Below are 25129 nucleotides of genomic sequence, written 5' to 3'. Positions count from 1 at the left end.
ATGCATTTTTAAGCATGCAGTATTCTCTTGTTCTGTTTACACAACTCTCTCTTGATCCATGTACAGGTTGTGCATGCACACATGAAGTGTGTTAGAATTCCCATTCTTCTCAAGACTATCCATAGTTTGTTATGACCCACAGAGCGATATGCCTTTGCATAATCAAACACAATGTTTACTTCACAATGTAAACATCTTTCTGATATTCTCTGTATTGAACCAAGATCTGGACATTCTGGCAGCTTTTTGCTAATGTACTGCTGCAGTGTTTTGTAATGGTCAGCTTTAAAATTTTTCTAGAATGCAATATCAGTGATATTGTTTGATAATTTCCACATTCTGTTGGGTCATTTCTCTTAGCAATGGTTGCTTGGCCAGGCCTTCCAAATTTCTTGTCATAGATGAGTGAGTGCTTACAGTGCTTCAGCAGCTTGTTAAAACACTTCAGTTGGTTTTCTGCCAATTCCTAGAATCATATTTTTCTCTCATGCCTTCACTATAGCATAGACGTTATCAACTAGTTCATTTGGTACAGTGACTCTTTGTACTCCTTTCATCTTCTTTTGATTCTTCCTATAACAGTTCATATTTTACCAATAAAATCTTTTAGCACTGAAACTGGAGGCTTGACTGTGTTCTTCAGTTCTTTTGTCTTGAGATATACCTAGGACCTTCTTCCGTTTAAGCTTTCTAACTCCATAGCCTTGTACATTTAATTATAATCATTTGTCTTCTGGAACGTTGAGATTTTCTGTTCAGCTCTTGAACTTCATCATTTGAACCCCTTTGCTTTAGCTCCTTTCCATCAAGAGCAAGTTTTGGACTCTCTTCAGACGTCCTTGCATTGGTTTATTCCAAGGAAGCACATTTAAACATTTTTACAAGTTGGACTGATAACTGAAAAGTCAGCAGTTCAAAACCACCATCCGCTCCCAGGGACAGAGATGAGACATTCTGCTCCTTTAGTTATAGTCTCGGATACTCACAGGACCAGTTTTGCTTTGTCCTATAGAGTCCTTTGCATCAGCATCTACTCAGTGGTAGTGAACGTACTTGTTTGTGTATCTGTTGCCATCAGTGTATGACTGCAGATGATTTCTCAGAAGTATACCTGTCTTTGAAAGACAAGTACACTTTCTAAAAAGAGAATACTTTTTTATTCCATAAAGTCACACAAATTTGAGTTTAGGATGACAACAAGTTTTTTCCCAAAGCTTAAGTGGATATCTTCCCAGATTATTGAAGCTTTACAGCCAGTTTGTAGGCTTGCTGCCGACATTAAAACACCAGATTTTAGATGGATCAAATATTTTAAGATCTCAAATATGAACCCAGAAAAGTAAGGTTATCAGTTTCACAAAATGAAAAGAAGATGGAAAAAAACCCCAAACCGGTGAAGCCCAGAAGCTAATGGGAGAAAGACTGTACAATCCCCATCGATCATGTTTTACAGGTTTGGCATTTTCCATTCCATATGAACTTCTTGAGCTCATCAGTTTTTGGTGCAAAGAGCTGATTTTGCCATCCGTCCTTTAAAGAAGAATTAACATTGAAGCCAATGAAGACAATTTCATGGAAAAAGTTGTAGTAGAAACAATTCTGAAATTTAGTAGCATGATCCAGAGAGCAAAGTTCCATCCAAACAGGGGCTTTCTAGAACATCTGCTGCGCCTATTCAGTCCAAGACAAAGATTAGCTCCAGTGATAGTGACATTTCGATTTATTTTATTCCAAAAGGGTAATTTTGATAGCTTTTTTTCCTTTAAAAAATGGGGCTTATCATGGAGAAAATTGAATGGAATGAAAAAGCGCATTGGTAAGAAAAAAGTGTTACACTACGGGATTATTTTTCTCCATCCAGTCAATGCACCTGCTCATTCATCAGGCCTATCTCATGAGAACTCCATGGGGAAACTTAACTTACCCCATCCATCAGAAGCCCTACTCTTGTCCCTGCAGACTTAATGTCCCTCCCCTCAAAAGAGAACATTTAATAGGAACATGGACTAAGTCCCTTGAAGATGTCAAGCCTGCCATTTTGCTGTGACATAAACAACGGCACGGAATTCTCCAGGGAGGCCCGGCAGTGTGCGAAATACCACCTTCAAAGGTGTCTAGAAACACAGGAAGAACAGGTTCAGAGCAGTGTGTTTGGGTTTTGTTTGTTTCAAAGTACTTTCTACAACTTTGTTGCAATCCTTTTTCAAACCTTTTTCCCCCTCTGTGAATTTAGACATTTCTATGGGATTGCTTCTTATAAACCACTATCTTCTTTCCAGTTATGTATGCCATAAAATATTGACTCTTGGACTAAAGGAGCCGTTTACATGAAACTGCTTTGTCCTTTCTATGGGAAGGAATTAAGCCAAAGTCTACATTAACCTACCGGTTTTTTTAAAAATGTAAATGTGAAATATGGGGATATTTACATAAAACAAAGTCATTGGTTTTTAGTTGGTTTTTCGCAGACTGTAGAGTCAGGAGGTAGTCATCACCAGTGATCAGGCCCATAAATCTTACATTTTTTTTCTGCATGTAATTGTTTTTAGTCTGAATATATTCAATTTAATTTTTTTTCAAGTGCCAACTTTGTGTACGACTCTGTGCCAAGTGCAGTAAGGTCTCAAAGTTGTGTGAAAAATTCACCCGAACCTTAATAGTGTACAGTCGAATATGGGCAGGGAATGAAGGAGAACACATGGATCCAAATCCTCACACTCACGGACGGTAAATACACTCTGTAGTAAGTGCTTTGTGAGTGATGGAAGCCAGGTGCTAGAAAAGTGACGGGAGAGAGAAATCATGTTCAGCTGGATTGATTTTTTTTTAATCACCGAATCTGCGTTAGAGAATATTACTGTGACAGAATTTTTATAGGTAGGTAAAGATGTTAGCAAGAGAAGATGAAAGGAGATAATTCTACAGGAAGAAGGGCAGGGAGTCCAGAAGGCATGAATTCATCACCAAAGAACAATTAGTGGGTATGGCTTGATCAATTTCTATCATGCAGCAGGGATTGGGAAGGGGTGGTGGTGGTAGGGGAGCCGGCGGGGTGACTGAATTAAGATAAAGCCAGACGACAGACACTGAATATAGGCCAAGATATGAGGTTTGTAGTTCAGAATTTGTTAAGCAGGATGACTAAACTAACACAATTTTGGAAGTTCATTTACGTGATGCAGTGAAGGATCTGTGCTATGCTTGACAAGAAGAGTCTAGAGTTAACAGTCTTAGGAAAAAACAAGCAAAAGGCCACCACAATAAAGTGGTTATAAACTGGTAGCACCTAAAGTATAGAAACTCAGTTGAGTAGAAATTAACCTGCAAGAGAAATAATCCATGAGTTTCTTGATAAGATATGAATATGAAAATTAGGTGGCCCTAATAAATGTTCCAAAATTTTTAAAAGAGTTAAATTGCAAACTACCATAAACCCAAAGGTTGGAGGAGAAAATGTTTGTTTGGGCTGAGCCAATCATGAGTGCCAACAGATGATTCTTCTGTTTTTTTCTCTTGGACATTTCTATGAGCGTTAACAAGGAGGAAAGATCATCGTCATAGAACGTGGGAGTCATCTTCAAAGAGGAGATTGGACTGAAGGGTGGGGCGATACCATGGAGGCAGAGATTGTACAAGGAGAAAAAAAGCCCATTTCAAACTCCATTTGAAATATAGACTAACTATGAGGAGCCAAGACACTGACCGGACATAGAAATCAATATTGGTGGACACTAGTACCCACTTTTAAATGACACAGATCAGTCTGGGAGCGCTTGGTATAAAAATTATGCTCTTAAGCAGATGAGGTAAATGGAAGGAAAGGAAATTTATCCCCAAATGAATGATAAATTATTAAATATTAAGGGAATTAAGCAAAAGTGTGAGAGAATGGGTCTATTTATGTTTGGAATCAATTTTAAGTCACAGTGACCAGATGGGACAGAGTAGAATTACCCAACATCATTTCCAAACTGTGATCGTAGGGGAGCCAGTGGTCGTATTTTTCTCTCCTGGAGAGCATTTAACCACGAGCACCTGGGGCCCCTTGTGTTTAAATTCAAGAGACCGAAATGTATGCGAAGGTCTTAGAGACTCACACCTCCTCAAAAAATGAAGAACTTAAGAAATGAACTAGAAATACTTACCTGGCAGGGGAGACACCATGAAGGTGGGTTTCCCAGGTCGAGGCTCATCCATTGCACTGATGGTGTGCTGACCCCTGCGATTTCCCCAGTGCGGGAAACTCGGCTACTTAGTTTGTGGTAGTGGGGGACTGAGTTCGCACTCTCCCCTGAAAAAAAAAAAAATGAACTAGAAGTGAGAAGGAGAAAGCGTTGAGCAGTAAATGACGTATCTTTGGGCTATTTCTTAAATCTTTGAAAACAGGGACAGGATTTGGTTAAGGACTTATGGACAGTAATCAGTATATTAGCTATTGTCCTATAGTACATCAGATCACTCAAAGTACATTTTTCTGAAGAACAATATTAGCAATTAGTCGTTTTATGTTTACTTAAAATGAAGTTTTGAAGTCAGCAAGTTAGTCCTCCTTTGCCTAAGCTTATATATATATATATATATATATATATATATATATATATATATATATATATATATATATATACTAGATGTTGTATTCACATTTTGCATTTTAATATGTATCATATTTTATAAATGCTCACCATATGCATTCATTATAGATGAATTAAAGGAGAATGTCTTCCAAGGATCAAATTATCAAATAGAAAACTGCATGTGTGCATTAAACCTTTCCCAGCAATTAGGGCATAAATTATTACAGAGCATTATTTTAAAATCTAAGCCAATATTACCCATTTGGCCTCTTTAGCAATGATTATACGTCAAAAGATCACAAAGAAATATGCGAAGAGAAGACACAAGGGAATGAAGCGTCTGTTACAAAGTACAGCTGTGTTAATGAGGCAGTCCACGCGTTCGACAATGCTTTACTTTCAACGTGGTCTGTGTTTGGAATGCTAAAGAAGGGCAGTAGTGCTGTGGGGTTGTGGGGGGTAGGGGGGTAGCACCCAGGGGGGAAAGAACCACCGAAACTAGAATGTTGGGGGGAAGCATTAAGAATCAGCTATTTGGGCTCTTCTGGTGGAAGGGATAGAGGATAATTTTGGTGTTTAGTTGTTTTCTAGTGGAAATGATATTCCTCAACCTTAATTAGAAAAAGAGAACCTAAAATTAAGTTCAACAGGAAAGAGTCACACTTGGGCATGTAAGGTATTGGGGCAGGCGGCCAGTATATTGAGAGTCATTCTCTTGGGGACAAAACATGACCGGGTTTATAATAATACCTGAGAAGTAGTTAAACCGCATATCTGCCTATAAATAGGGGAGGGAACCATATGGTCTATTCCAAAATGTCCCACCAGCTCCTGTGGTCAGGGAAATTGTATACTATTACTGCAGAACACCATTTTAAGGTCAAACCCAGTAATATCCATATGACTCTTTAGCAATGCCGTCTCTTCTGACTTTCAGGCATTAGTAAGATATGTACCGAGGATCAGCAGATTGACTGGGTAAATGCGTTTTATGGCCATGCATGTGTTTACCACTCTCACCCGTTTTATTTTCACTCCAACTACACCTGTAAGTTGACAGTTAGAAAATGGACTGGCACGGTTGACGGGACTAGAGTAAACTAGGTTCGATCAAGAGACATATTGTCATTTGTGTTTCCCACATTTCAAATGGTTCTGTTATTGCAGACTCAGAGATGTAATTCACAGAACAAGACCATCTATTTTATTTTATTCCCAGCCCTGGTGGCATGGTGGTTACTTGTTGGGCTGCTAACATCAGTTGGAAGGCATCAACCACCCAGTAGGAGGAAGGTGAGACAGCTCCTGTGACGATGTGCAGTCTTGGAAGCCCTTGGGGGCAGTTCCACCCTGTCCAGTAGGGTCACTGTGAGCGGAAACCAACTCCGTAGCAGTGACTATTTGTGAACTGAAGAGGTGGTGGTTTGAGCCATGTTCATTTTGCTAAGCCTCAGTACAACTGGAGCATCTCTCCTCAGTACTTGCAGTTCTTGATCTTGTGCTACTGCCTAAAATGGTTCATTGTTGACCCATTTGCATGTGTGTGTGCAATAATGAATATTATTCCATATTCTTTTGATGATTCTCGTGAGATAGAATCCTTCAGTATTGGAACATAGGCTTATGTTGTTTAATTCTTAAGTTCTTTTAACCCCAAAATAATGAGCATATTACTCCCTTTGGGTTTTCAAATCCAGGTCTTTGCTTGCTTCATTATAATACTTGATGTTGTTTTCAAGAACTAACCTTTGCAATCTTTTGTTCAGTTCCTTTAAGTCAGTGATTCTCAACCTTCCTAATACTGCGACCCTTTAATACAGTTCCGCATGTTGTGGTGTCCCCCTCCCAAACCATAAAATTATTTTCGTTGCTACTTCATAACTGTCATTTTGCTACTTTTATGAATTGGGTGATCCCTGTGAAAGGGAGGATCATTTGGCTCCCAAAGGGACCATGACCCACAGATTGAGAACTACTGGTTACGTCAACATTCATTCTCTTGTTTTAGTCAATCAACATACAAATAGAAATGTCCTCTTCTGCTATTCATTTTTATCTTTCCTTTCTTTCCAGTTTTTAAAATCATCTTTTGCTTTCTTCATGTAGTACGTCCTCTATGCCATCCCCCAACTTGTCATTAGTGTTCAATATATTAAGTGTCTTATGGATCTGGTCTCTAAATATAGGCGGGTTGTGGCATAGTGGTTCCCCGTGGGGCTACAATCTGCATGGTTAGCAGTTTGAAACTAGCAGCAGTTCCTAAGGAGAAAGAACAGACTTTCTACTCCTCTACAGTTCTATTTAGTCTCCGAAATCCACAGGGGTCGCTGTGAGTCCTCATTGACTCCATGGCAGTGAGTGAGTACTCAAAGGTGTACTATAGTTGTTGTGGACTGGTTTTTAATTTCTTCAACTTGAACTTGCATATAAACAGTTGATTCTTTAAATCTAATTCTTCTCATCTAATTTCAACAAGATTTATGCCTACTTCCTGTAGAGCTTCAATTATGCCAGAATCAATTTTGGTCTCACCAGATTCATATGTGTTTCCAATCTCCTTTCTACTTAAACCTCCTTTCCAAATTATTTATATATTATGCCTTTCTTCCCCTAACAAGTTGCCAAGTATAATTCTTGATGCATTCTTTTTTTCTGCTTAAACATTAGTTTCACATTGTATTTCTATTCTAAAAGCATTAGACAAGCAAAACAAAAAATATATATATATTTCTAAAGTTGTTACTGTCTTGTCTTTTATACACAGAAGACAAAGGTAATTACTACAACCCACTTGTTTTCTCACTGTTGGCATGGCCCTGTTGTCATCATGCCTCAGTGCAGCCTCTTGGGCTGAACTGAGCTGCATTTAATGTGTCTCTCCTTGGAATCTTGCTGTCCCTTATCACATTTCACATGCCCGATTGTGTCAGTCCGGGTAGACTAGAGAAACAAATCCAGGGAGACTCATATGTGTGTCAGAAAGAGGTTTATATAAAGAGTAATTGTGCACTTCAAGGATAAAGTCTGGAAGTGCAATATTAGTCCATATGCCCAATACCAATCTGTAAAGTCCTCTTCAGACTCAAGAAACACATGCAATGACACTGAATGCAGGAAGATCACAGGCCAGCGGTGGAAAGTCATGTGACTCCAGTGGTGTTGTAAGTGTCTCAGCGCTGGTCAGGGTCTCCCTGCGGCTGTTCCAGCTCAGGGCATTAGCATAGTTCCATGTGTCTAGTCAGCTGCATTGTGTGCCAGGGAGTGAGTAGAAAGAGAAGATGTCTCCCGCCTCCGAGGAGAAATGTAGGAGTCCCCAGAATCCTCAGGAGAGGGCCATGTCCACACAGAGGCCTCATTGGCTAAGACCTGATTGACAGGCTAGACTTCACCCCTTTACTCTGATTCCTCAAATTGACGACAGATTATGTAACTACCACAAGTATAATTGTGTAGGTCTGTCTGTGTATACGGGTATGTTTCAGGTTTGCAAAAGATGGGGAGAAGTGAGTCTGCAGCTGGAAATGAAAAATCTCTTAGCTGTTCATAGAGGAACTCTGCTGGCCTGATGGCATAGTGGGCGAGGCTTTCTGCACCTGCCCATGCGGTGTAGTGGTTACCCATTGGGCTGTCATTTGCGTGGTTGCCAGTTTGAAACCACTAGCCTCTCTGTAGGAGAAAGACCTGGCTTTCGCCTCCTGTAAATAGCTACGTCTCAGAAATCCACCCGGGACGCTCGCGTTCAGCTTTGACTCAGTGGCAGGGAGTCTGTTCTGGGAAAGGTGTACAGCCATGGAAACCCACAGTGGGCACTTCTGCTCTGCTCTGTAGCATCGGCGCATCAGAATTAACTAGATGGCAGAAGTTAGTTTGGAGACTATCAAAACTTTTGGAATTTTTATTACATTTTCCTCTCTTATTCCAAATGTGGTTTCTTTGAAAATTCAGCTTATCGAAGCACAGCACACTGGCCCTTCGTCCTACCTGTACGACCCAACACGCGTAGTGCGCTAGAGTGGCCACCATTAAGGAGGTCTATCACCAACTCCCCGCCAGGTTCTCTGTCACAGCAGTCTGCAGAATCCCCGTGGCCTTTATTTCTGCTCTTGACGTCCCCTGCTTACGTGGCCCGTGAAACCGTGTGCTTCCGCACTTTGCTGCCATGGAGCCTTGTTTTCCTTAAATAGAGATGTCGCAGTTAAGGAAGCGCGCGTCTCCCTGGAATTCCTCTCTGACTGAACTCCTTCGTTTTCGTGCTGCTGCCGTTCTCCCACTCCTAACTCAGGCCCCTGCATCTCTGAACCTTGCTCCTATCACTCCTGTTACACTGCGGCCCAAATAAATGAAAGTGGGCCAAACCCAGAAAAATTAATAAACTAGAAGTTATTTCTTTAGAAGATCCTATAGATTGAGCGACATTTTCTAAGAATGAATTGTTATCTTAAATCCCATGCTACTTGTGTAATATAAAAATCAATAGTTTATTACTAGAGAAGGGTTTAATTAAATACTATAGCAATATCTTTCAGAACCAGCCCTAGAAGAGGGCTAAAAAGAGCCATGTCTTTAATGAGGGAAAATACATACGTTGCAAATATTCTTGGCCTTTGTCTTATAAAAGACTTTTAATCTCTTACATATCAAGTGCTATCAAAAAGCTAATGTGATTTTTGTAGTTACAGTAACACTGCATTATGGTTATGTCAGAGAAAAGAAACTCCAATAGCAAATCCAGGCTCTGAAGATGGGACATTGATATAGAACCAATTTTATTATCCCTATGCTATTTTTAATCTCTGTTTTCATAGTATTATTGAGGTTAAATGATCTCTACTCAAATGGCCCTTAGAAATGCAGTATACAATGTGTTAACTTTTATTTTGAAAAAATGAATGAGGAGCCAGAGAGGGCAAATGTGACCTAAAAAGTTTTTAATAAAGGTCTCCTTATCACTAAATTGCTTTCATTTGAGCGGTAGCTTTCTCAATGTAAAGAAGTTAAATTTAAAAGGGGGATGAAATTTTTTAAAAGATTTTGTAACAATAATTTACAAATAAGCCACTGTTATAAGCTACTGTTAATAGTTCATAACTAGAAAAATATGTGCTTAGCTCACATAAAGAGCTGTGTTTTTGAAAATATGATATTAAACAGTTCTAACAACCAAAACACCCAATATTATTCCCAAATAAAGTTCTAGGAACTGATATCAAGGAGGTTATTTCTTGTTTAAAAAGTTTTTATTAAAATAGTCGAGAATAGTTCTTTATTAATCATGTGGATAGAGGAGTGCTATTGCTAGTGTTAGTAGCATTGTTAAATTCTTGAGGTTAATTCACAGATACGTATATACATGTCCACCCTCTTCGCCACGATCCATAGATCCCAATTGGGGAAATACTGGAAGAGCCATATGACACAGGCCTTAAAGCCAGACAGCAGAGTGACTATTATACGTCAGTCAGGTTCTTAAACTTGGCACTGGGGCTATAATCCTTGGAGATAGAGCAGATGCACTGACAATCAATACCAAGTTTCAGCTCTTAATTGTTCCTAGATTTTTTTTCATGAGTGTTTTAGCTGGAATATGAATCCAAGCTGCTAGTATCTTTCACTGCTTCAGCAGTAATGCCAAATATACATGAGCTCAACCATCTTTCTGTTTTGCATCGTCCAAGCCTGTGCTTAAATAGCAGCAGTGTTCTCTCCCTTGCACACAACTTTTCTCTTACTAAAGGCATGCGTTGCTCTGGTACCACCCTAGGTACATGCCGTGAGTCCGCAGGTAGTAACATAGTGCACATGCGTGGCTGCTAACCAAAAAAAAAAAAAGTATTCTGTTCAGCCCTCCCACCCCCACCTGTCTCTAAAGAAAAGCCTGAAGATTTGCCTCTGAAAAATTAGCTGTGGAAATCCTATGGGTTATAGTTCTAATCTGACATGCGTTGGATGTTATTCAGAAGCAACTCAACTGCAATGGGTGGTGGTGATCCCTCTACCAAGAGCTCTGTGATGGCAGAGACTATGTTCTCTTCGCTCTTAGCCCAAATCGCCTGGGACACAGTAGGAGTTCAGTCAATATTGTGAAGGCATTCATACTGAAGCTGCTGTCTTCTGTGTCTGAGCCAGCTTCCTGCGCCTTCACAATGTGTGCTTCTGTGGCTCTGAGTGGGTTTTCACTGTTTTAAACAGGTTGTGTTCCCCTCTTCCCCAGTAAAGCTTGTTCTCTAAATATGAGCCACCTAAAAATGGGATATTCAGCACCATGCACAGTCATCTTTCACAATGCTGGGGATGAAAAGAACACAGCGAAATTAACTGCCAAGAATACTTTGAGAGTCTCCAAAGTAGTGTACTTTCAGTAGTGCTTTGAGAAATTTTTGTAAGATTTTCAAGGATAAGGATTACTTTTATTTGCATAACTCATACTGATTCTAGAAACTCATCTCCTGACCCCTACTGTACATCCCAATCCTAAGTCCCCTGGTGCCTCCTGTCTCTCTCCTGAGGATCAGAGAGAAGGCAGTGATCACAATGAGCTATGACCTTACCTTACTATTTAATGCATTAATGCACACGCATACAATTCAGAATCACTTAGATCCTTCAGTTGGCTAAATGTTTATACATTTAGATTCTGATGCACTGCATGATGCCTGGTAAAAGTGACAGCAGATCTAGTAGAGCAAATAGACGTAAATCTTTGGGACAGCTGCCATGTGTTCTAAATAAAACACATCTTACTCCTATCTAGAAAAATCCGTACAAACACTTGACTTCATAGCATGGACTGGTCATGTGGATATTTTATAGTACCATATTTTACGCTTGCAAACAAAAGTTACATTTAAAGCTACTTTTTAAGATTTTTTTTCAGACATTGCCAAAACTTTGTCAATGATTTTCAAAGGAAAATAATCACAAAGGGCCCGTCATCATCTCAATGGGTAAAAAAATTTACCCTAAGAGTTTCTTAAATGATAAAAGAAGGATTTCAGTGTTGAAATAATAAGGCATGCAAAAAATTTAAGATACATATATAATCAAAGAGGTTTCCCTCCCTGCCCCCATTGTCAATTTCATAAGACGGCATCAAAGGACAAGAATTACTAACGTCTTTTCCTAGGGTGCTTTCTGGCGATTATCCATTTTGATATTTGGAGCCACAAGTGGAGGAAATCTAACAAGTGACAAAGAAAGTGACAAAAGCAACTGTGAGGGACCTATAGGAGAGGGGAAGAATGGCAAGGATGTGACCAGCAAATTGGTGATTTGTCTCAACCGTAGGATGAAAGAAAGGTCATACTCGCTGAAAGAGAAGTAGCTTCCCTTGAAGAAGTTTGACAGTGATTAACCAATCCTTTTAAAGCAAAAATGAGCAACTAACCAAACTGCTGTGGATGTTTTCCTGGTGGTACTGTAGTTGCTCTTGGGATAGTTAGTCCCTGATTCATGTAAGCCATCAGGAAACCCCACTGAAACCTGTGTAGTGCCGTGGCAATACACCAGAGTGAGGGGCTGTACCCAAGGTGCATGCGCTAGGAATTCAACCCAGGCACAGCAGGAAGGAGATCATTGCACCATCATCTGGGAGCAAATGAGCGCTTGGCATGTCGCTGTGATTGTGTCGGGGCTGTGAAATGATCACTGCATCTTTGAAGCAGAGAGAGATTGCCCTCATTTAGCACTCTTCTCCAATTTGCATTGGCTGTTCATTCTGTTGTCAGTTTTGCTAATCTCAGAATCTCAAGAGCAGTAACAATGACAACATTCATGCCAATCACAACCATAAACCCAAAGCCGCCACCATGAAATTGATTAGAGCTCACAGTGACGCTGTAGGGCTCTCTAGGGTTTCTGAACCTACAGATCTTTGTGGGAGCACAGAGCCCACCTGTCTCTCTCTGAGTGACTGGTTCGAACCACTGACCTTGCAATTAGTTCAAAGTGTAACCCTCTACAACACCAGGGCTCCTCAGGGAACTCCAAGAAGGGTGAAGATTTTAGGAAAATTGACTTTATTTTGTGAGGATGCCTCTGAGTACTTGTTCATAATTTCCTCACCAGACAGCATTTAGCAAGCATCTTTCTTTACCTGGCTTTCCCTTTCCCTTTATTTTCCTGTAGTCTTTCTGTTTGCCCAGAGAGGTGCTGTGGTTTTTAATTACCATGCTAGAGAACTTACCTCACATTAAGCAACTTTACATCGTCAGTTTCTTAGAGACTTCAATTCTTGTGTGAAATTCTACTTCTGTTTACAGCGAGGAATATGATAGTGTGTATGCACAATATTGTATGAAGAGTACTAGTTCTTATACCGACGAAAATACTATCCTTGGCGCAAAAAATGAAAATTGAATTCAGAGCAAGAAATTAATATGTTCGAAGTTAAGCCATTTGAGCTCAATTGAAGAAGAATCCTCCAAGAGCTTTCCTATGAGTATTCCTGCCCTGTTAGTAGACACAATAGAATACATTTACTATCCAATTAGAACTGATAAGAGAGTGAGCTTTGACACTCATTAAATAAACCTAGGACTATACATCCCCTCTGGGACTCTTTATTGTAAGTTACCTTCAGCTTTCCTGCTTGCAATCAATGCTAATAAATTTTCTCCCACAGCAAAGGCAATAATGGTATTGCTCTATTATTTACTACTGATTTTTAAATCTAACTCCTGTCGTTGATCTTGAGTTCAACTGTTATTAGTTGAGAATGAAGATAGTCTTGCTCTGTGTACTACGGCAGTCCCTGGTCCAGTTGCATATGCGAATCACCTGGGGAGCGGTTATAACTCAGGGAGGCCGGGGCGCCCTAGTAGACAATCTGCATTTGATTGGCTAGAAATGGAGCCCAGAATCATCTTGCACAGGTGATTGCAATATGAAGCAGGAATGAGGACCGTGGGTACAATGGATTGACTCCTGCTCTGGGCCAGCATCACTTCCATCACCTTCTGAAAGTTTCCAGCTCAGCCACTGATGGACAGTGTGACTTTGGGCCTGTTACAAAACTGAGTCTTCATTTTCTCATCAGCCGTGAGGTGCCCTGGGGCAGTTCTAGATCCATTGAGACCCCAAGGGGTTTCTCAGCTGTAATCTTTTCCTTTTTTTAAAAAAACTCATTTTATTGGGGGCACGTACAACTCTTATCACAATCCAGCCAGCCATCCATTGTGTCAAGCGCATGTGTATATTTGTTGCCATCATCATTCTCAAAATGTTTACTTTCTACTTGAGCCCTTAATATCAGCTCCTCATTTTCCCCCTCCCCCTCCCTCATGAACCCTTCCTAATCCATAAATTATTATTATTTTGTCATATCTTACACTGACATCTCCCTTTACCCACTTTTCTGTTGTCCATTGCCCAGGGAGAAGGTTATGTGTAGATTCTTATAATAGGATCCCCCTTTCTACCCCACCTTCCATCCACCTTCCTGGTATCACCACTCTCACCACTGGTCCTGAAGGGGTCATCTGTCCTGGATTCCCTGTGTTTCCAGTTTCTATCTGGACATCCTTTGGTCTACCCAGATGTGTAAGGTAGAATTGGGATCATGATAGTGGGGCGAGGAAGCAATTAAGAACTATAGGAAAGTTGTATGTTTCATCATTGCTACCCTGCACCCTGACTGGCTCATCGCCTCCCTGCAATCCTTCAGTAAGGGGGTGTCCAGTTGCCTACTGATGGGCTTTGGGTCTCCACTCTGCACTCACCCTCATTTACAATGATATGATTTTTTGTTTTTTGATAAAGATGTCTGATCCCTTCTATACCTCGTGGTCATACAGGCTGGTCTGCTTCTTCCATGTGGGCTTTGTTGCTTCTCAGCTAGACGTCCGCTTGTTTATCTTCAAGCTTTTAAGACCCTAGATGCTATATATTTTGATAGCTGGACATCATCACTTTTCCCACCACAATTGCTTATGCACCCATTTGTCTTCAGTGATCATATCGGGAAAGTGGGCACCCAATGATATGATGTTTTGTTCTTTGATGTCTGATACCTTGTCCCTTCTACACCTCGTGCTCACACAGGCTGGTGTACTTCTTCCATGTGGGGTTTGATGCTTCTGAGCTAGATGGCTGCTTGTTTATCTGCAAGCCTTTAAGACCCCAGACTCTATATCTTTTGATAGCCGGACACCATCAGCTTTCTTCACCAAAGCTGTAATCTCTACAGAAGCAGTAATCCAGGTTTTTCTCCTGGAGAGCTGCTGTGTGCCTTCAAACCACCAATCTTCCCGATAGTAGCTGACAGTTAGCCTTATTGTCATAGGATCATTTTTGAGAATCCCATGATTTTATGTATGTAAGGTATGCAAAATCAGAAATTGATCAAACAGATGATCAAGATGCATTGATTTACTGTTGCCTGGAATGCAAACGTTGGAAGGAACAATAATTGGAAAATATTATTTGCGCCCAAAAAATGAAGTTGGAGATCGTGTGATAGAATTTTGCAAGACCAGCAACTTGTCCAGAGTAAATACCCATTTTTTATAATACAAAAGTCCACTATACATGCGCACTTCTTCAGGTGGACTACACAGAAATTAAATTAGCTATATCTGTGGGACAAGACAAAGGATGGTGTCAACATTAGTAGTTAAACACAGGCTAGGGGCTGGCTGTGGAGCAGATCATGAATTGCTCATATGTAAGATCAGGTTGAAGTTGAAGAGCATGAACGTAAGTCCACAAGAGTTAAAATACAACCTCGCCTATACCCTGTCTATATTTTGAGAACATCTCAAGAACAGATTTGATGCATTGAACACTAATGACAGAAGACCTGCTGAGCTGTGGGAGATCATCAAGAACATCACAGAGGAAGAAAGCAAAAGGGCATTAAAAAGAGAAGAAAGAAAGAACAGGTCAAAGTGGACGCCAGAAGAGAGCCTCAAACTTGCTCATCATAATAGGAAAACAGATAGAAGAAGTGATGAAGTCAAAGAGTTGAACAGAAAATATCAAAGGGTAGCTCGAGAAGACAAAGTAAAATATTATCATGAAAAGTGTAAAGAGCTGGAGTTAGAGAACCATAGAGGAAGAAAATGCTCAACCTAACTGACAGTGAAGGAACTCACGAAAAAGTTCAAGCCCTGAGTTGCAAGACTGAAAGAGGCTATGGGTAAAATATTACATGACACAGGAAGCAGCCAAAGAAGATGGAAATAAAACACAAAATCCGTATCCCAGAAGGAACTAGTCAGCATTTAGCCATTTCAAGAGGTTGCAGAGAAACAAGAGTCAGTGGTAACGGAAGGAACCTGTCCAAGCAACAGTGAAAGCATTAGCCTAAAGCAAAGCTCCAAGAATTGATGGAATCCAAAGTGAAATGTTTTCAGAAGCTGACGAAGCACTGGAAGCACTCGTTCATCTCTGCCAGGAAATGTGGATGGCAGTTATTGGCCCACTGACGGGAAGGGAGGCGTGTTTGTTCCTGTGCCAAAGATAAGTGGCCCAACAGAATGTGCAAAGGATAAAACACTATTAATGTTATAAGTGCAAATAAAAGTTTGCTGAAGATTATCCAAGAGTTGTATCAGAAGTACATTGTCAGGGAGCTACCAAAGGTTCAGACCAGATTCAGAAGAAGACTTGGAATAAAGGATATAACTGCTAATGTCTGATAGATCTTGACTCAAAACAGCGAATACCAGAGAGATATTTCTTTAAGCTTTACTGATTCTGCCCGGACATTCAAATGTGTGAGCTGTAACGAAGTATGGATAGCTTTGAGCAGAACGGAAATCCCAGGACAGGACATTGTGCTTCTGCAGAACTTGTACATGGATGAAGATGCAGATGTGCAAACAACAAGGCCACGCTGCGTGGTTCACAATCAGGAATGGTGCATATCGGGGTTGCATCCTTGCACCCTATGTATTCGATTTGGATGGTTAGAAAAGACCCAGAGAAGCTGGATTCTATGGGAAATCATGCGGCATCAGGATTGGGGGAAGGCTTATTATACAACCTGCAATGTGCAGATGGCACAAGCTTGCTTCATCTCAGGTACTGTGTCACCAGGGCTGACTGTGCCATCGAGAGAGGGCAGCCCCTGGAGAAGGGATTCATGCTTAGAAAGATGGGGGGATTAACACAGCGGTTGCAATGATGGACTCAAACATGCGCGTTGTGAGGAAGCTACAGGACTGGGTGGTGTTTCGGTCTGTTGTCCTTAGGGTCGCTTTCAGGCAGAATGACTCAACAACAACAACATTTTAGCCTGGAAGAATGATTGGCATTATCGTTTTTATGGTGTTTCAGGTGATAACTGATTCACAATATAGAAGGCATCCTTTTCTGTGGTTTTGGTGTGTGTGTGTGTGTGTGTGTGTGTGTGTGTGTGTGTGTGCGTTTTAAGGCACTGTTAGCCAATTTAGGTAGCCACTGGGGTACAGTAAGCATGCTGAAGTGAAATCAAACAGATAATGATGGGTTGTTACGTAGTGTAGCATGTTGTCTAGGTAGGGAATATAACTCCAGAGAAAAAGAGTAGGCCGTGTGCTAATCCTTCAAATGTTTGCAGTCTGGATGAGAGAATTGTCATTTGACTCAGTTGGTGGTGGCGAGCAGTGAAGCTGCATCTGAACAGCTGTCACCTGGGTGGTTGTTGTTGTTGTTGCCTAAGGCTGTGCTGACCCTTAGGGTTTAGGCTCATATCTTTTGGTGTAAATGGCAAAACAAGTCATTTGTGAATTTCTAAAACCAGATTTTTTTCACTTGTGTCTGTATCTACAAACATTTGTGTATACAAAGCACAAAGCCTGCTGGTAGTTGGTCTGGGCTCCTGATACCTCATAGTTAAGAGTTGTGAGAGCAGAAACTGAAGGAAAAAAAACTCTGTCTCTTCTGTAGTATTTTTTTAGCCCTCGGTTTTATACCAGATTCTTACTAATGAGGTCAGAAAGATTATGCACAGCTACATGAGATTTTTTACCATGGTTTGGGTGTTTTAAGTGAGGCATTAAGATATCTCATTTTCAGAAGCATTAGAAAAGGAAGGTTGGATATAGATGTGCTTTCCTAGATTTGGTCCGTGCCTGAGAAAATTATTTAAATCCATGTGCTGAGTGAGGGAGAAGAGAGAGAGAAAAGAAACCAATTACCGTTGGAAAAATCAAATAAAATATAATCACTAAAGTACTTTATTCTAACATCATATCTTGCTAAGAATGTCATTTCTGTGCCCTTTGGAGAGAAAACTCATTTGCTGTAATTTAATATCGAAGGGTTTCTTCCATTGTTATGCTTGTGGAGTCATGCAGCTGACATATCACAAGTCTGGGAAAGTTAACATCTTTGGATAAGATGATTTCCCTGAATCAATCCTTTCTCCTGAATTTTCAGCCTTCACAGGATACCGTCATCTGCCGAGGTGCTCAAGCAAGAGATATAGACACCGTCCCTAACACTTCCCATTGTACTTGGCATTTCATCTCCTTCCCCAACCCGGTTTTTACTCTGGCGCTAGCAGTATGGCCCTGTGCTGCCCTCAGCATCATTTGGAGATTGCAGGCCTTGTCTGCCTGCTTTCTAGCTCCTTTCCCTGAGCTACTGCAGCCTCATTTTTCTAAAATGAAAATCTTACCATGTCACTCCCCTAAATAAATCGTAAAACTTGTTAGAATCTGCAGGTAACCATCACTCCAGATATAGAACTATTTGCAGTAAATATAAAATATATATCCAAAGACCACATCATAGTGTGACTATCAAATAAGGTCCTCGTCTTGTAGTACACAAATGTTCATGACTGAATATTCAAAAACAGACACAAACTTGCCTTCCAGTTGATCTATCCCTTTGGTTATTTGAGTGGTGAAATGGTTAGCATATTCTACTGAAAACCGAAAGATTGGTGGTTAGAGTACATCAGAGTCCCTAAGAGCTAAGGCCCGATGCGCTATGTGTGAAAAACCAGCCATTGAAAGTCACATGGAGCACATTTCAACTCTGACATACTTGGGTTTTCCATGACTCATAATCAACTCAAACCTTTAGTTTCCACTTTTCACAGTTTCATGAGAATCACCAAAGAATGCTCACATGGTCTTCAACATGGAGCCTGGTTTCTGAACACAGCAGCCTTTCTCTACTCAAGCCCCCTTTATGGTACAGAAAAGTTCATCATATTTTGCCCTCCCAGTGTGCTGTGCCACAAATCCCCCTTTAAACTTTCCTGCCCGCTGAGGAGACTCATCTTTTATATTTAAGCAAACTTTTTAAAAAAGTGTTTTATTGGTGGCTCGCACAACTCTTATCACAATCCATCCATCCATCCATTGTGTCAAGCACTTTTGTACATTTGTTTCCCTCATCATTCTCAAAACATTTGCTTTCTACTTGAGCCCTTGGTATCAGCTCCTCATTTTTCCCCTCCGTCCCCATTCCCCCATCCCTCATGAACCCTTGATAATTTAGAAATTATTATTATTTTGTCATATCTTACACCATCCGATGTTTCCTTTTACCCACTTCTCCACTGTCCATCCTCCAGGGAGGAGGCAATATATAGATCCTTGTAATTAGTTCCCCCTTTCTCCCTCACCTTCCCTCCACCCTCATGATAAGCAAACTTTTTAAAAACATGAGAGAAAAGCAACAATTATTTTAAAGAACTGAACAAAGTTAACCAGCCTACCACCATCATTTTGCCAATTTTTTTAACCCGGTTGATGAATGTTTCATGTGTTTATTTTTAGTTTTCCCTGCTGCCATTATAAAAAATTTCCTTTAACCTATTTTCTTACATATTTTGTTTTGAATTCTCTAAAATAAAATCCTAGAAGTAGAATTCCTGAGTCAAAAACATGAATATTTTCAATTTTAATACTTGCTATACTGCTAGATTGCTTTAAAAAAAAGGTCATAACAATTCACAATCCTGCCGGCACAATGCGAGACCTGCATAATGGTAATCTTTTATATTATTATCAGACTGAAAAATAAAAAAATAACTATCTTATTGTTCAAGCTATGTCTCTCTGACTGCTTAATCTAATAGTACTTTTCATATATTTATTATTTCTTTGTTATCTGTGAGATTTGCCAGTCACAACTTTTGCTCATTTTTCTACTACATTTTTCTCTTCTTTCAAGATGCCTGTCTCTTCTCTCACATTTGCTTAATGAGTCCCCTTTTACATTGTATTTCTGTTGTTTTAATTTTCAATATAGACCTTTAGTTCATCTAGAATATATTAATGGTTGTGACTTGAGGATGGGGTCCATATAGTGAACATTTTTACATCAGTTAATAATTTTTAAGCTAAAATCTTGCACCTGTGATTGGTGAAGATGCAAGTTGTAGATTTACCAATGAAGTTTTTTGGGTTTTGTTTTAATCATTTTATTGGGGGGCTCATACAACTCTTATCACAATCCATCCATTATGTCAAGCACTTTTGTACATTTGTTTCTCTCATCATTCTCTAAACATTTGCTTTCTACTTGAGCCCTTGGTATCAGCTCCTCATTTTCCCCCTCCATCCCCACTCCCCCCTTCCCCATGAACCCTTGATAATATATTGTTATTATTATCATTTTGTCATATCTTACACCATCTGATAGCTCCCTTCACCCATTTCTCCTGTCAGTCCCCCAGGGAGGAAGTTATATGTAGATCCTTGTAATCTGTTCCCCCTTTCTCCCTCACCTTCCCTTCACCCTCCTGGTATCGCCACTCTTACCATTGTTCAGAAGGGGTTCATCTCTCCTATATTCCCGGTGTTTCCAGTTCCTATCTTTACCAGTGTACATCCTCCAGTCCATCCAGATTTGTAAGGTAGAAGTGGGATCATGATAGAGGGAAGAAAGCATTCAAGAATTAGAGGAAAATTTTATGTTTCATCATTGCTACACTGAACCCTGACTGGCTCATTTCCTCCCCGTGACCCTTCTGCAAGGGGATGTCCAATTGCCCACAGATGGGCCCTGGGCACCCACTCCGCACTCCCACCTCATTCACAATAGTATGATTTTCTCTTCTTTGATTCCTGAAACCTGATCCCTTCAATGCCTCGTGATCACAGAGGCTGGTGTGCTTCTTCCTTGTGGGCTTTGTTGTTTCTCAGTTAGATGACTGATTGTTTATCTTCAAGTCTATATAACCTGAGACTCTATATCTTTTGATAGCCAGACACTATCAACTTTCTTCACCACATTTGCTTATGCACCTGCTTTGTCTTCAGTGATCATGTCAGGACAGGCTGGTGTGCTTCTTCCTTGTGGACTTTGTTGTTTCTCAGTTAAATGACCACTTTTTTTATCTTCAAGCCTATACAACTCCAGACTCTTTTTTGATAGCCGGACACCATCAGCTTTCTTCACCACATTTGCTTGTGTACCCATTGTCTTCAGCGATCATGCCAGGAAGGTGAGCATCTCAGACGGCCGAAATGTTAGAACAAAGTGTTCTTGTGTTGAGGGAGTACTTGAGTAGGGGCCCAATGTCCATCTCTTTCCTTAATACTAAACTTATAAATATATGTACATAGATCTATTTCCCCCTGGTCGTGTATAAATATATTTACATCTACATATGCCTGTATTTAGATCTCTATAAATGCCCTTTGCCTTCTAGTTCTTTCCTCTATTTCTTTGTACTTTCATCTTGTCCCACTATCATGTTCAGCCTTCATTTGGGTTTCAGGAATTCCTCTTGGTTACATTGTCCTTGATCCAGCCCTGCCAGACCTCCTACACCCACCTTGCCACTGATTTTGGATCACTTATTGTTCCCTTTCCCCTGGGTTTATTAATACCTACTTCCTTGTCCCTGCCTCCCCCTCTCCCATGTTCCCCTGGAACTGTCATCCTGTTGTTCTCTCTGTGGGCTTGTTTATCCCATCTATCCCTTCCAAGTAGATATGCAGCAACAACAATATGCACCATCACAAGACTGAGTACAATGGAGCAGCAATAGAAAATAAAACAATAGCTACAACTGCAACAACAAAAACAAACATATAAATAGTTGTCCTTTATAAGTGCTTTACAGTCGAGTCTGATGGGGTGCCATGCCCTGGCCCCACATCAATCCCTGGCATTCTCTGTGGACTTCATTGCTCTGCTCCCCCTGCTGCTCTGCTTCCTCCCCCCAGTGGCTGCCTTCAGCATAGTTGGCTCAGGGCAGGCACAATTCCCGCCATGTGTCTCTAGTGTTGTCTCCCATGGTGCTACAGGTCAATGAGGAAGGCTGTGACCTGTGGTGAGACCGGCCCTGTGGTCATCTCTGTGCATTGCTGCTCTGAGCAGAAACATTGTCCTCAGGGCTTGGTTAGCCAGGTTGTGCTTCACTCTTTTATTTTTTCCCTCCCCCCTCATTGGCTCCTGTGTGCTTTGATCAGACAGTCCCTCTCCTTGAGCTGTAGATTCAGTGCTGTTCTCTGACGTGAATTCTTCTGGGGGGTTGAGGGGGTGCTGTCTACTTAGTTGGTAATGGGGCCAGCCCCTCAGGCCTCTATCCGTTCTTGTCTTGGAGCACCAGGTTGAAGTCTGGTCCCTCTTTCCCTGTGGAGACACAATCGACACCCTCCCCCTGGGTGGGTTAGTGCCAAGTTCCCCCGGCTACCTATCTTATTTGAAGTGAAGTAAGCCAAGTACAAAAGACAAGTACCTCATGAGTCCACTGAGGTAAGGTTAAAAAAAAATTCAAAAGGGGCATAGGGAAGAAACTACTGTATACATACGGCCCTGGGGTGAGGTCCAGGCAATATGGCAGGGGCCACACTAAACTCATGGATACATATGGTAGCCCACTAAAAAGGGTGAAGGGAAAGACCAATGTAGTTTTAATAGCACTGATAGATATGCAGATGAAATGGAGACTGAAGGAGCATGTATGAAAGGTTGAGCGCCAACCTGTACAGATTGGTGTGGAGAGAAATAGAAAAATGGAAACTATTAAGCTTCTGAAATGTACACTTATGTTCCTTGAACACCCAACATGTTTTGAATGAAGCCTAAGAGGCCAATTCTTTCATGGCCAATGGCTGCCTCTGTGTTGTTTAGATCACTCTATCGCAGTGGGTGTGTTTTCGTAAAGTTTCTTCCTACTCAAGGCCAGGGTCAACTGCTCATCACTGCTACACTTTTTGTTGTCCACCTGTCTCTTGAAACCGGTACCTTCCATATGGTCTAATGTGGTTGTAGTCACTTTTGTGGGAGAGCAAAAGAAAAGACATGCAGGGTAAAGGTTTTGTTTGACTTTGACTCAGTGATAGGTGTGCGAGTCTGGGTTGACTAGAGACACTAGAGTGTCTAATCCAGAGACATTCATATGTGTGTAAGAGAGAACTTTATATCAAAGAGCAATTGTACGTTAAGAAAACATCGCAGCCAAGTCCAGATCAAGTCCATAAGTCTAATATTTGCCCATATGTAGATACTAGTCCATAAGTTCTTCTTTAGACTCATGGAGCCATGCAATTGATGCAAATGCAGGAAGATCACAGGCCAGTAGGTGGTAAGTGTTGTGGATCCGATGGTGGTGAAAGCCTCTCAGTGCTGTCGTGAGTCTCCATGTGGCTCCTCCAGCTCCAGGGTTCTGGCTCTATTGGTGTAAATCCATGTGGCTTTTTAACAGGAATGTCTCACAGGGAGGAGTGTGTCTGGCCTCCAGTGAGCTATTTATCTCCGTTGTGCCTCCAAATGTGGTCACCAAGTTGCGACCTGATTGACAGGCTCGACGCGACCCCTTCACAAGTTGACAGGAGATTATGTAACTGCCACAATATGCAAGTTACACAAATCCTTTCTCACATTTCATTGATGAAAAGCTGGTTATGTAATCTGACATGGAAATATGAAATGTTGCCTCTGGCTGGCAGTTATGGATCCAAGAAAGGTACATGGAAATAGAACCAACAGACAGACAGACTAACAGCAAACAACAGCCCCTACAATATCGCTTATATTATTTTCATTACTTAGTCTTACCTTTCTCAATTCAAATGTTTATTTACAGCAGATTAATTTTCAGAGTCCAGTTGAATAAAAATAGAACTGATGCTCACTGGAATTTCTATGACTGAAAAAGAACCAGTTGACTGCTTACTCCTTATCGAACACACCATTATCAGTTATTCGGACAGGGTAGAACTGTGCCTGTGAGTTTCCAAGATTGTAAATATTTACAGTAGAAAGCCCTGGGCTTCTCCACGGAGCAGCTATTGGTTTCAAACTGCTGACCTTCCATTTAGCTGGCCATTGTAGTAAAATCCCTGGGCAATGAGGGCTCCCAGCAAATCTATCTCCCCTGATTGATTACCTAGAGCAGTGGTTCTCCACCTTCCTAATGCTATGACCCTTTAATATGGTTCCTCGTGTTGTGGTGAACCCCAACCATAAAATTATTTTTGTTGCTACTTCATAACTGTAATTTTGCTATTGTTATGAATCGTAATGTAAATATCTGATATGCAGGATGTATTTTCCTTGTTACAAATTGAACATAATTGAAGCATAGTTATTCATCACAAAAACAATATGTCATTATATATTGTGAAATATTTATTACTAATGACAAATAAGTGAAAATTTGTCTTGAAGCATGGTGTAGCATGGGTAACAGGCTTCACGCCGGGTACTCGTATGAGGGCATATCTGCATGTGGACGGACCTTCCTGGAGACAGATAGAGGAGCGGTGTCTCCGTTCCTAAGACCATCGGAAATGTGTTTTCCAATGGCTTTAGGCGAGCCCTGTGAAAGGGTTGTTTGACCCCCAGCGGGGTTGCAACCCATAGGTTGAGCACCACTGACTTAGATGCACCCCACTAGACAAGTGAGGTACATATCCAAAGGCATTCAGCTTAACTTGCTCTGTGGCCTGGGAAGCTTGCTGCTCTCCCGTCATCTGGCTATCAGTTCTGCTGTCACCACTCCTCTGTTGCTATCTGATGTGTAAAGGACAAGGTTCACCTCGAACCCCTTTCTTGATCGCGGTGGCATTCCTCCTCCCCTATGCCTAACATGGCTCATTTTACACCCAGTGGGATGGCAACATCGGCCAAGCTCCATGTTGGAGTTCCCAGTCTTTACTGTCACAGTGAGCAGTTATCAGTCACTCACACGGCATTGTGTAATCCCATCAGCATCTTCACCTTCTCCTACTCAGACTCTGTGGGAAAAGAGGGAACACATCCAATCTGCATGATTCCACCCAATCATTTGGTGAAGTTACAAAGGTTATGGCTAGATGATCCATGTCAAGAAAATCCCTGCTTCACATGTTCTCTGGACAGGCAGTCGAGTAGCAAAGTTAAAGGCATAAAGCATACTTCTTTCTGTGGCTATATGGATTGATTTGAAACTTAATAGTGGTCATATACCACCATTATTTTAAAGTTGATATGTTCAGTAGTAAAGTATTTCTCTGCTTCAAAGCACTCCCTCCAAAGACTTTCTCAGAAAGAGCCCCCAATTATTCCTTGGGAACCATGCCAGCAACTCCGTGGCCCCTTCAAAATGTCACCGTAGCTTGCATTTGCACATGCGCGTCTTCCAGAATCTACTCTACTTTACAAGCCTGTGGAATAGGTTA

At 41.0% G+C, this 25129-nt stretch overlaps 1 protein-coding gene and 1 non-coding gene across 2 annotated transcripts in view; both read left to right on the top strand.

The window, feature by feature from the left end:
- The window catches only part of TMTC2 (transmembrane O-mannosyltransferase targeting cadherins 2), a 489624-nt gene that overhangs the window by 422271 nt on the left and 42224 nt on the right, over nucleotides 1-25129 (top strand). The window lies entirely within an intron of this gene.
- LOC142451931 (U1 spliceosomal RNA) lies at nucleotides 4138-4294 on the top strand. Its single transcript, XR_012785034.1, has one exon. It is a non-coding gene; the product is annotated as a U1 spliceosomal RNA (small nuclear RNA).

The sequence above is a fragment of the Tenrec ecaudatus genome, chromosome 6 (genome assembly GCF_050624435.1).
Source record: "Tenrec ecaudatus isolate mTenEca1 chromosome 6, mTenEca1.hap1, whole genome shotgun sequence".
Lineage (NCBI taxonomy): Eukaryota > Metazoa > Chordata > Mammalia > Afrosoricida > Tenrecidae > Tenrec > Tenrec ecaudatus.
This window is presented reverse-complemented; position numbering and strand designations above follow the sequence as displayed.